This window comes from Gossypium raimondii, chromosome 4 (assembly GCF_025698545.1).
Source record: "Gossypium raimondii isolate GPD5lz chromosome 4, ASM2569854v1, whole genome shotgun sequence".
In the NCBI taxonomy this organism is placed as follows: domain Eukaryota; kingdom Viridiplantae; phylum Streptophyta; class Magnoliopsida; order Malvales; family Malvaceae; genus Gossypium; species Gossypium raimondii.
In genome coordinates this window covers 6,821,542-6,833,937 of record NC_068568.1, presented here as the reverse complement: position 1 = coordinate 6,833,937, position 12,396 = coordinate 6,821,542, and the positions used below count along the sequence as shown (strand labels likewise).

Genomic DNA, 12,396 nt, shown 5'->3' with positions numbered 1-12,396 from the left:
AAAATTTCTAGGATGACACATGGTACTATTCCAAGATCATACACAATGAAATTTTGAGAGAATTCAAATAATGAGCTAGATAGAGGGCTCTTACCAAATTAAATTGATATTGGAGATGAAAATTAGTGAAAAGAAATGTGAATAAATGATCAAATTATATAATTTTGAAAGTTGGAAGACTAAAATACAATTTGACCAAAAAGAGAAAATGTGAGTTATTATCAATTATTTGGTATGAGAATAATTTGGAATGGGTATTGGTGTGATGAAAATCACTTTTGGACCACATTGGAGAAGATTTGAAAGTACGGAGACTAAATTATAAATTTCTCATTTTTAATGAGAAAAGGGTGTGAGTGTAGTTTTCACCACACATGGAATTTGAATTATGATAATTTTATTTGTTAAGTGCGTATTCGATGTCAAGAAATTGTGCTAAAAGCCAAAAAGGGTAATGGTAATTTTACCACCTAGGGGCATTTTGGTCATTTCTCAAGAGTTTTGTATTGGAAATATTATTTTGATAAGATATTTGATATATGGAATGAATTTGGACCATTGGATGAGAATAAAATGAAGAGATTAAATGTGGACCACAAGTTTAAGTTGGACTTTGACTTAGGATTATTTTTAAATGGATAAAAAGAAAGGAAAAAAGGAGAAATGCTATCTTCTACCTTGCTTAGTCGAACCCCATGGAAGAAGAGAGAAAATTTTCTCTTTTCTTTTCTTTGCCACATCCCAACCTTGAGTTCTTGCTAAAATCACTTGGAAAATTATCTCCTAAACTCATTTCCACCATCAATCTCTCCATTTTAAACCTAGGTTTTGGATGTGTTTAGTAAGAGAAGTTGAAGCTAGAGAGAGAAAGCTTCACTAAGGTAAGTAATGGTGTTTTTCATCACTCTTAGTTTGATATTTAAGTTTGTTTACTATGAGAAAGCTTGAAAAGCTTATATGCTAAAATTTGGTTATATTTTTGTGTTTGAAAAAAAATGAGAAATGGGATTTCAAGTTAGGATGAGGACGGGTTCAAGTGATTGGAGGATTGGTTTTGATTATAAGTGCATTTAAGAGGTAAATACCCTTGGAGACTCTTACTTCTCCTATACTAATATGTTTAGGAAAATGATAAAATTGTGTGTTAAATATGAAACTGATTATGAAATAGATATGTGTAAGTTCCATAGCTTAAAGTATTAGAAATAAATGGCTTGAAAAATTGTGGCTTAGTAAGCGTTAGCCATATATGCCATATTAACTAATAAAGTGATATGAAAACATTGCTGCCATGGAATGGTCAATAAATGTGACTTGGTATAAGTGAACAAGCATGAAGTGTGGTATTAATGAAATCAATGTATTAATATGTCACCATGATCACTCTAATGACTATTTTTTTAATATAACCATCTTGTAGACTAGATAGAATTGATATGTGATAATGTGTGTATAACATACAATAGAGGTATGACCATGTATATGAGGTCACAATGACCCTTCTCAAAACTTGACTACGTATAAGATAATAAATATGTAACATACCAAAACCCAACCCAAAAGCTTTGATCGAATCTCGAAGGTTACATTGATCATCAAAGTGATCTGGAAATTTTTTTTTACAAAACACGTTGCTGAAGTCTCATTTCAACATGGTTTAGCTTGATTCAAGCTAAACCGTTCAATTATTTTCGGATTAAACAGAAAAATTCAAATTACGAGAAATACATTCAGAGTTATAATTCTATAGTTTCCAAAGTTTAGTCAAAATGGTACTTTACAAAAATAGTCCAAGGTTTAACTTTACAAAGTTCGAAATTAAACTTAAACCACAGTTCATACAGTTCAAAACAGTTTATCAAAATAGAAACTGAAAGAAGACTAATTAACTTGCTTTAAGTGCGACTGTCCAGGACCTCTGGTATGTCGAGTCCAGTTTCAGATTACGAGAGTACCTGAAAGGGAAAACTAAGGGGGTGAGCTACACGAGCTCAGTGTGAGTCCGAAACTAAACGTAAGAAGCAAAAGATGAAGAAACAAACCGGAATGCTCTCAAAACATTACCCGACCAACCGATCAGAAATACAAAATACAAATACAAAATCTACAAGCCGCGTTTATAAAATCCCAACCACACAATACTTAACCATACAAGACTAAGTACTTTAGTGGATACAAAACAGTACATGCTCCCCAACGTTCAGAAAAATGAGATGTAAACAGATGCAAATGATATACAACAAATCAGAAAATAATCCCAGCTATCCAGCCAAACGCCTCTCTGTCCCCCGTTTACACCACAAATGAGCTATAAGAAGCTCAGACCTCGAAAGGCCCATCCAACCCTACACACCATGTATGTGGACTAGGCCACTCAGATGATAATATGCAGCAAAGCTGACATATGTGTAGTAAAGTGTAATGTGGTAAACCGCTATACTGATGAGTTGCAGTTAAAACTGCCAAATAGAACAGATCAAACTTCATTCTCTTCGTAATGAAACCCAAAATTTTAATGCAAATGCTTGTATGCAAAAAAATTATTAACTGACTTGCAGAAACAATACACACATCTTGCGAGCAGTTATACTTCACTCATATAGAATCTGAAATGCAAATAATCGAACAACCAAATTCAGAATTCGTATAGCCACTCGTGTGGTCACAAAACCATACCGGAACAGGCTAAAAATCGTGGTTTTGACATCAAAACGGCCCCCAACACTTGGTAACTCAGAACTATAACAGAATTTATAGAATAGCATTCAATCCAATACCTGAAATCAATAGTTTCAGGAACATACAAGAAGTTGGCAAATTCCATAGAATCCAACAGTAATTCGATACCGAAATTGAATAGTTTCAGAACACACACCTTAGAATGCGATAACAAGCACCGAGAACTGCTCTATTCACTCCACCAAACCATTCAAAAACCTCAATTATACACACAACTAAACTATTAGAATTCAATCTAGTAATGTAAACAAAATCAAAGTAATTCTTCATTTAATTCCAAAGACAAAACTTACCTAATTTCGCACCCAATCAAACATAACACACAAGGACAATCAGCCAACAATGTTGATACTAAAACCCAGAATTCATTTGGAGAACAAAAATACGACGGTAATTAATTCGCCAACAACGAAAGTGAGAAAAGGAGAAGAACCAAAAAGAATGGCAAGAACATGGAAAAAGAGAAGAAACAAAAAGATATGGGGAAAGAGAACGTGCAAAAGAATTTTAGAAAAAACTTCTTTTTTTCCAAAAATAAAAATACAATAAAATAAATAACATAAATAAATATATATAAAATTAAAAACAAAACTCAAATAACATTAATTCCTCAAACACAGATGATGATTTGAACCCAGAACCCAAAGGTAAACTAACACACTTCTAACCACTGAACCAGCAGGCTCATTTTGACAGTAAAATGCAAAAATCAACTCAATTGCTCAACCTACTCACTGACCTTAAACACAAATCTCAAAACTTCTAACTCTAAATTTTGGGGTGTTACAACTCACCCCTCCTTATAGAAATTTCATCCCAGAAATTTCCACTAACAGAATAGACGTCTAATCACAAAACTCACCACTACGCTCCCACTGTTCACTCTAACCTTAGCGTACTACCATACCATACACCTACTTAGAACAGTTAACCACTGAAGCAGATCAAATCATTTGTCTAACACACATAAATACTATGTCATATTCAGAAATTCAATTTATTCACAAACAATAGCACACCAAGTCAAAATATTTTACAATCACACCTAACTCAATGCCGATGAGGGCACTCCCTAATCTGATGCTTTATGGACCCGCATTTGAGACATGCTCCTAAGTTTTTCCAACATTTGCCCAGATGGCGCTTCTTACAATGCTCACAAACTGACACGTTCCCACTACAACTAGAACCTTCGACGATACCTTTACTAAAACTCAATTGCGATCTCAGACGCTTCGCAGACCGAGGCTCCAACCTCAAAGGACTACTATCTATTTTCTTCCTACAATCTACGCACCTATCTTGAACCATCTTTCTATATCTTTCTATGCTACCTTCAAATACTTTCTCTAGAACCTCTCTCACTACTTGAGTCAACGCATTGGTACCAACCTCCAAGTTATAACTACCCGAAGCTGGCAGAACCGCATTGACTTCCGACTCTTGAATAGGTACACGTCCCGGAGAAGTAGATGACTCCTCGAAAGTCTCACCAGACTGACCCTCACGATCTTGCTTACCTTCAAAATCCATATCCATCTTGTGGCTAACTTAGAATATCTTCATTTTCAGAAAACGAACATAAAATAAATAAAAAATTCTACATTTTTAATCCTACAGTTTTGAATTTTCACCTGGACCAGCATCAGAGTCTCAAGCATTTTATTTTCATAAAACATTTCCTAAACACAAATCATTTCAAATTACTGTGGTAAAGTTTCTCAAAATTTTTTCCAAAACAACCACGTGCGCACACAGATACGTAAAAACACAGGTCGAGTTTTTGCAAACTTGGCTTTGATACCACTAAATGTAACACACCAAAACTTGACCCAAAAGTTTTGATCGAATCTTGGAGGTTAAATTGATCACCGAAATGATCTGGAAATTTTTTTACAAAAACACGTTGCCGAAGTCTTATTTTAACATGGTTTAGCTTGATTCAAGCTAAACCATTCAATTATTTTCGGATTAAATAGAAAACTTCAGATTATGACAAATACGTTTAGAGTTATAATTCTATAGGTTCCCAAGTTTAGTCAAAATGGTACTTTACAAAAATAGTCCAAGGTTTAAATTTATAAAGTTCGAAATCAAACTTAAACCACAGTTCACACAATTCAAAATAGTTTATCAAAATAGGAACTGAAAGAAGACTAATTAACTTACTTTTAAATGCGACTGTCCAAGACCTCCGGTATGTTGAGTCCAGCTTTAGATTACAAGAGTACCTGAAAGGGAAAACTAAAGGGATGAACTACACGAGCTCAGTGTGAGTCTGAAACTAAACGTAAGAAGCAAAAGATGAAGAAACAAACCAGAATGCTCTCAAAACATTACCCGAAGAACTGATCAAAAATATAAAAAATGAATTCAAAATCTACAAGCCGCATTTATAAAATCCCAATCACACAATACTTAACCACACAAGACTAAGTACTTATTCTCCTAATAAAGGAAATAAAAGTGTAATGTATAGCTCCTAAATGAAGCCTATAAACATTTGGCTATAAAAGGAAAGAACTTATGTGTAAATATGTTAAACGAACTCTAATAAAAAGTGGACATATGCTTGATTAAAAAAAACCATTCTAGCACTACATAAGAGTCATTTATCTGTACTTCATAATGTGTTCGACTAATAAACTATTAATATGTAAGTTGAGCCCTATAATTTGGTAACAAGAAATGAATTTATTAGTAACACTAAAATGTGATACTAGTGAACTCCATAATAATCACTTCTGAAAGGCTTAACACTAATAAGGTATAAGAAAAGTAGGTTTATCCTTGTGTACTTACTGAGCTCAAGTGCTAGTTGCTTAAATGAGTAGGTTAAGAACTTCCCAAGAAGTTTTGGATTCTAGCTTGGGAGCATTGCATCACCATTCAAGTCTTGAGGTTGTGATTCATTTGCTTTGGTTGCCATTGGTATTAAAATCTTGACATGTATACAAATACTTAGATTGAATTTGGAATTTGTAAAATTTATTTGTATTTTGAACCCATGTTAGTGTTATAAATTGAGCTTTGATTTTTTATTTAACTTGAATATGTTTATGTTGGAAAAATCCGATTTAAAAAATGATTTCCAATCATGGCTGAAATTTAAAATTTTGAAAACCGAACTAGTTTGTAATATTTACAGCAATAAACTTTTTTCCTGAAAAGTACTTCTGCTTTGTGCGAAAAGGATACGTATTGTTAATGTTTTTAATAGAACGACTTTCTTTGTTATCCTTCTATCCTGAATTATGTCAAGTGTGTGCTCAAACAACACAAACCAAACACAGAACAAGAAACGATTTAATACTGAAGGTAATTCTCTCACATAGAAATCGATAGAAATTGTAATTCCTAGAAAATAGAAATATATGAAACTTATGTATAAAAAAAACTTAAGTTAATAGTTCAACCAATGCTATCTATTTTTAGGAAGAGATAGGAGAATCTTAGTTAAATAAGAATAACACAAATAATATTTATTTAATAAAAAATCTTTTAGTCTAACTAGAAAGGGGGCACACCCTCTCATTTCTCTTAAGGTTGTCACCTCTCACATGTTTATGTGAGGCAAATTGGGCCCAAAATGTATTGGGTTTAATTATAAGTGCTTACTAGACTTTTATGTAACACCTCTCACCCGGTCCGGTCGATGGACTCGAGTTATAGGATGTTACAACAAATTTTGAAACTTATACAAATGCATTTATCACAACTATACTGTTAAAGATGAAATCATGACTAATTAAACTTTTAAGTGATAACAGAAATAGATTTATTCGAGAAATAAGAACCATTCAGAAAAAAAATTGAAACCCAGCGTAAGTATCGATACTAAACAAGTAGGTATGGTTATTTATGTGTTAGGTATTGATACTAAAGTACGTATCAATACCATTTTAGCTCTTTGCAAAATTTGGTTCAAAATGTTTTATCTATTCCTTGTAGAGGTATCAATATTTTTATCACGAGGATCGATACTAGTGTTTGGGTATTGATACCAAACTTGGTTACTGTCGATTTTTAAAAACTTTCCATTTGACAAGGTATCGATACTTTGATCCGAGTATTGATATTTCTACCTAGTTTGCTAAAAGTTCATAAGTTAAAATGTACTTTATGCTCCAAATAATGGTCCTACTTAATATACAAATAATACTTAACTCAACCAATCCTATATCGAGTATTCCGAAAACGTTCACGCTTCAGTTTTCTAACTTATAATCCAATAAACATCATCTATTAACATTCAAATAACCCACAAATCAAAACTTAAAATCATTAGTAGCCATAGGAAAATTTAATTCTAACAAAAATATCCCACATTGCCTTTATTCTTAGAGTTCAAAGCCACAAAACATACTTAACCACAATGCCTTAGGCGGATCACTTCTTTGCCACTTCACACTCACTGAATGCATTATTTATCTGTAGGATTTAGATAAAGAGTTTAAGATCAAACAAGGCTAGTGAATGTTCGAAAGTAGTACTAAGCATACACAATAACATAAGTTAAACAAGAGCGCTAAGGCACATTTGGATCCTTTCCTATCAAATCAAAGAAACGTGTTTCATTATCTCATGAGTTTATCATATTCATTTACATATATTCTCATACAAAAAAAACTTATATATATTTCAAATAATGATAAATTTGACAACTTTGGAATATAAACATATAAATGGTTTTAATCACCACAAACTGGATAAACGGATCTCCATCGCACCAATGACTCAAAGAGTCTAACATGTCCCAAAAGGGTAGCATTAAGCTAAACACTTTCCAACACACTAGCGTGTCCCAATGAATGGAGCTTAGTTTGATATTCTCTTATCTCTCTAACTTGTCTCATGGCCTCAACGCCTAAATCACAAAATACAAAGATGAGTACTTGTAATGCGTGGTTTGTGCAAGTGTACACAATCGTTATCAAGTAATAAGTAAGTAAAAGAGTTATCGTCTCTATAGGGATTGTGTATTTTAATCAATTAATTAAAAAATTAATATTAACAATTTGGTAAGAAAAACACAATCTTTTTGAGGTGATTGATGATGAAATTAAATTAAATAAGCTAGATACAAAGTGATCCCTAATGCAAATTAACCTAAATGCAATGTATGCAATGGAATGAATGGGTTGAGTTTAGCAGCAAATTCACAAACTTCAACAATCAATAACATGAATAGGCTAGAATAATCACATCATTCAACTTAATTCATTTATATCATGCTTAATAATGTTTTGGAAAATATTCTATGGCAACTTGATCTTTCATGAGCTTGAAACCAATTTTATGTCCTTTCAAAATTTTTCACTTAGAAAAACATGCATACTACCATGATTATATTTAACTAAGGGTTTATTAGAATTCATGTGGAGTAACAGGGACGAGTTAGGTTTGAAATAGTTTAATCACATAAATTTAAAAGCTATGCAATGTAATAGAGCTCTTTCGAGTTATTACGAACCTTTAATTTAATCGGGTTAGGATCTAAATTAAGCATGCACCTTTCAATTACTGCGTCCATTAACCGCCATCTGGTTAGGATTGATCAACTAATTCTAATGCATTCAATCACATTTTCATGAATGAAATACATGCATGATTTTAATTGAAAGCATGAACAACTGAGGCATAGAACATCATAAACATGATTTAAATGAACTTTATTTAATTGATGCAATTATTCTAACTAAAAAAAATTAAGTTACCATTGTTGATGAAAAAATAACAAAACAAATTACGAACATGATTAATATCCAAAATAAAATAAAGATAGGGAAGAATAAACTCTAAATGGTTCGACAGTTCTCTGGGAATCAATTGTAGTGGCTTAATCGAATCCTCTTGTTTGCCTCTTAGCAAAGTGCTCCTCAAGGTGGCCGACCAAGAGAGTATTTTATCAAATATTTGATAGCTAATGGTGAGGGAAAATAGGGATGGCTATGCATGAAAGGGAGAGAAAATATGATGAGAGGAAAGAATGAGAAATGAAGAATGACTGTTGAATGAGGGATGAATGATGTTTGAGAGATGGAAGATGATGGATATGAGGCATAGGAGTGGGTATTTATAGTGAAGGTTGGTAGCTGAGTTTACTAAAAATGGTGTGTAGAATCCCCCAAATTACTCACTTGCTTGGTCAGCCACACATTGTGGAAGGAAGTGGTTTGTTGGTTACTGGATTCAAGAATGAAATCATGCTTGAATTAAGCAAGGGTGTGGACGGTATCAAAGGCAAATCTTATGGGCTATTTTTTTTTATTTGTAAGTGTAGGAACCTCCAATAAATCCACCAAAATTGATTTTTGGGATGCTCACAAATGCTTTGCCGAATTGGACTTGTTCTCCCTTGTTTGAATGGTTTGGTGAACCAATTATTTACCATACTTGTCCATCAATTGATCCATCTTTAATTGGATCAAATCAACTTCTTCATGACTCATTTTGCATGTGTTTTCCGTCCACATAGAGTGAATTTGGGCATGTCCATGTAACTTTATTTTATAAACAAATCATGCATAATTTCCTTGGTCCAATTGCATTAAATAATATCAAGATTAATATGTAGCATAAAATAATTAAATTATGCACAAATTTAATGCAAAATAACATAAAATTACATTCTTCATTAAATCATTCCTATTATTGAAATATAAACAAAATTCTCTCAATTAGTGATCAATTACTTGGAATTAATATTATTTTTAAGTAAAAAGGTGCCAAAAACAACTATAAAAACTCTATATAAATTAAAGTTTACAGTACTCACAATCCTATGGCATGCCAACCATATTCAATGGTTTCAAGATATTACAAGGCCAAAATATCCATAATTGCACATATTTACTTAATGTTTTAATACACATAATCTCATTCACAATGCATGCTTAACATATACAGATTTCATTGCACTTCAAGTGCCACAATAGTGCTCATTGAGAGATCATATATTAGACTTCATATGTGTGCATATAATATCAACAAATCACATATCATACTAATGTATTTTTACATAATAATTGTTGCATTAGCATATTATATCACAACACATCTTAAGCATGAATTTTCGTCAAGGCAAAAAGTATAGGAAAGACTTATTCTCCAAACTTAAGATAGGGGTTTAGGTTAATCCTAAGCTCCCGATTAACACTATGAATCGCGCATACCAGCAGTTGTAACAGCTCATTTTTAGTGAAATCAGAATAGTGGTTTCGGGACCACAAATCCGAAGTTAAAAAAATTAGTTTAATATTATTTTATGGTCTACAATATGTTAGAGATATCGTATAAAAATTTCGTTAAGAAATTTTACCGCTTACATGCCTAATTTGATAAAAAGGACTAAATTGCATTAAGTGCAAATGTTGAGTTCTAATAGCTAAAAGTATTAAATAACTATAGAATTTTAAATTTTAGGTCCTTATATAGTAAATAGGCCATTAAAGTGGTTAGTGGATAAGTATGAATAGTCATCATTGGAAATTTAATGAAATATTAAGGTTAATTTTGGAAATTTGTGATTGAAGTTATAATAAATTAATTAAATAAACTATTATCATCTATTCTCATCATCATCCGCCAAAAAAAAAAAAACCTAGCCATGGAAGCTTAAAAATTTAGGCAAGCTTATTTTTCTCTAGTAGGTATGAATCTTTGTCCAGTTTTTTATGATTTCTATATTTATAGGATCGTAGTAGCTTAATCTAGCTAGTTCAGGGATTAATTTGCAAAACTGTTAAAGTATTAGGGTTTTTCCATTAATGAATATGCTTGAATTTTGAAGTTTGATGATAGAAAATGAATGGTTGTTGTTAGGTAAACAACCTTTGTAAAGAGAATTTTGATGAAATTATCAATTAGGGATTTAATTGAAAAGATGATAAATTGATAGTACAATTTATGAATTTTGTGAAATATATGGGATACTATTAATATGTATAAAATCGGCTAGGCTTGAGTAAGGATTAAATTGTATGAATTTCATTTTTTCGAGCCTAGGGACTAAATTACAAAGGAATTAAAAGTATAGGGCAAAATAGTAATTTTGCCAAAATACCATGTTGGATTAAATTGAATGAGAATTATATTTAAATGAGTTAAATTCATTCGTATAGATCCTGTCAAACCTCGTACAGAGTTAGATCAAGGTAAAGAGAAAATATCAGATTAGTTGCTTCCGTATCTACGTACACTTATCGAGGTAAGTTCGTGAAATTAAATTGTACATTTATATGTGTTAAATTTAATTATTGTTTGTGAATTGTATAATTGCCATGAATAAATACCGGTTGTAAATTCGACAATTACTAACCCCGTTTGAACCTTAGGAATCCATAGGATACAAATGACATTTCATTAGGGTCACCAATTTCAACTCTTATGAGCTTCCTGATACTCAGCTCGCATGAGCTTCCCATTGTTCAGCTCGCATGAGCTTTCCATTGTTCAGCTCACATGAGCTTCCTGTTATTCAGCTCGGAGGAGCTTACTGTTTACAGCTCGTATGAGTATACATGTACATGAATTGACGAATTACAGTTCAGTACATTTCATGTGTACTACCCGTGTATCCAACGATATTCTAAATAGTTCAACGGGCACAGTTCTGTTATGAGATTATATGAGTTTGATATGAACTATTACTGGTGTTTACATGAAATACATGAAATATGATTATTTGATGAATTCAACCATGTGTGTTGGATCTTATATGTGATTTTCATAGCTAATATGTGGGTGATCATGTGTTTAGGCTTTTAGCCAAATTGGTTGAGATATGCTATGTTTACTTAATTATTTTATGGATATATGGTAAGTTAAATTTCATGTTATACGAACTTACAAAGCTTAAATGCTTACTCTGTGTTATTATATATGTTTTATAGTAATTCAGAAGCTTGTTCGGGTTGTAAGCTGGTCGGAGCTATTTCACACTATCCAACAGTCTTTTTGGTACTTTGAGTAAATTAATTCCGGTTATAATGGCATGTATAGGTTATTTTGGCCAATGTTGGCATATAAATGTTTTGTTAAGATCAACCATTTATATGGCTTGTGTTTGGTATATTTTGAAGTGTATATAAGTGACCATATCATGTTTGATGTGTGATTGATATGGTAGAATGAAAGAAAGTAAAATATGGTTTGAATATGCAAATATGAATTTGGTCATTTAGGTAAGTTGGGATACTTGGTTGACATGTCTTTAAGTTTGTCATTTGAGGTGCCTAAAGGCATATTGGTTGTATGTGGTTATATTTCATGTTTAAGACTTGATTTTGGCTTGTTTTGAATGCCTTGTTATGGCTTGTTGATGTGCAAAAATGTTGAGTTAGGTTGGTGTCAAATTAGGTGAGAAATGTGGCTTGGGAAATGACCTATTTTCATCCATACGGGCAGAGACACGAGAGTGTGTCTCAACCATGTATGACTCATAGCCAGGTGACACGGCCATGTGTGACACACAGCCAGGTGACATTGTAACAGCCCGATTTTGACCCTAATCGAAACGGTGGTTTCGGGACCACAAATTCGAGTTAAAAAATATTTTAAAATTAGTTTTTGTGTTTATTATGTGTGAATTTACCTGTGTGAAAATTTCGTGCTTTAATTTCATCGTTTGAGTGTCCGATTAAATAAAAGGATTAA

The 12,396-nt window shown here is 32.3% G+C and overlaps 1 long non-coding RNA gene across 2 annotated transcripts; it reads left to right on the top strand.

The window, feature by feature from the left end:
• The first annotated feature begins 693 nt into the window (after positions 1–693).
• On the top strand, positions 694–11,754 carry LOC128040369 (uncharacterized). 2 transcript variants are annotated; one of them, XR_008194994.1, is made up of 3 exons: positions 694–881; positions 1,001–1,077; positions 11,634–11,754. It is a non-coding gene; the product is annotated as an uncharacterized LOC128040369 (long non-coding RNA). The 2 variants fall into 2 exon arrangements; XR_008194993.1 differs by lacking the exon at positions 11,634–11,754 and having other exon boundaries at positions 1,001–1,232.
• Positions 11,755–12,396: the final 642 nt, after the last annotated feature.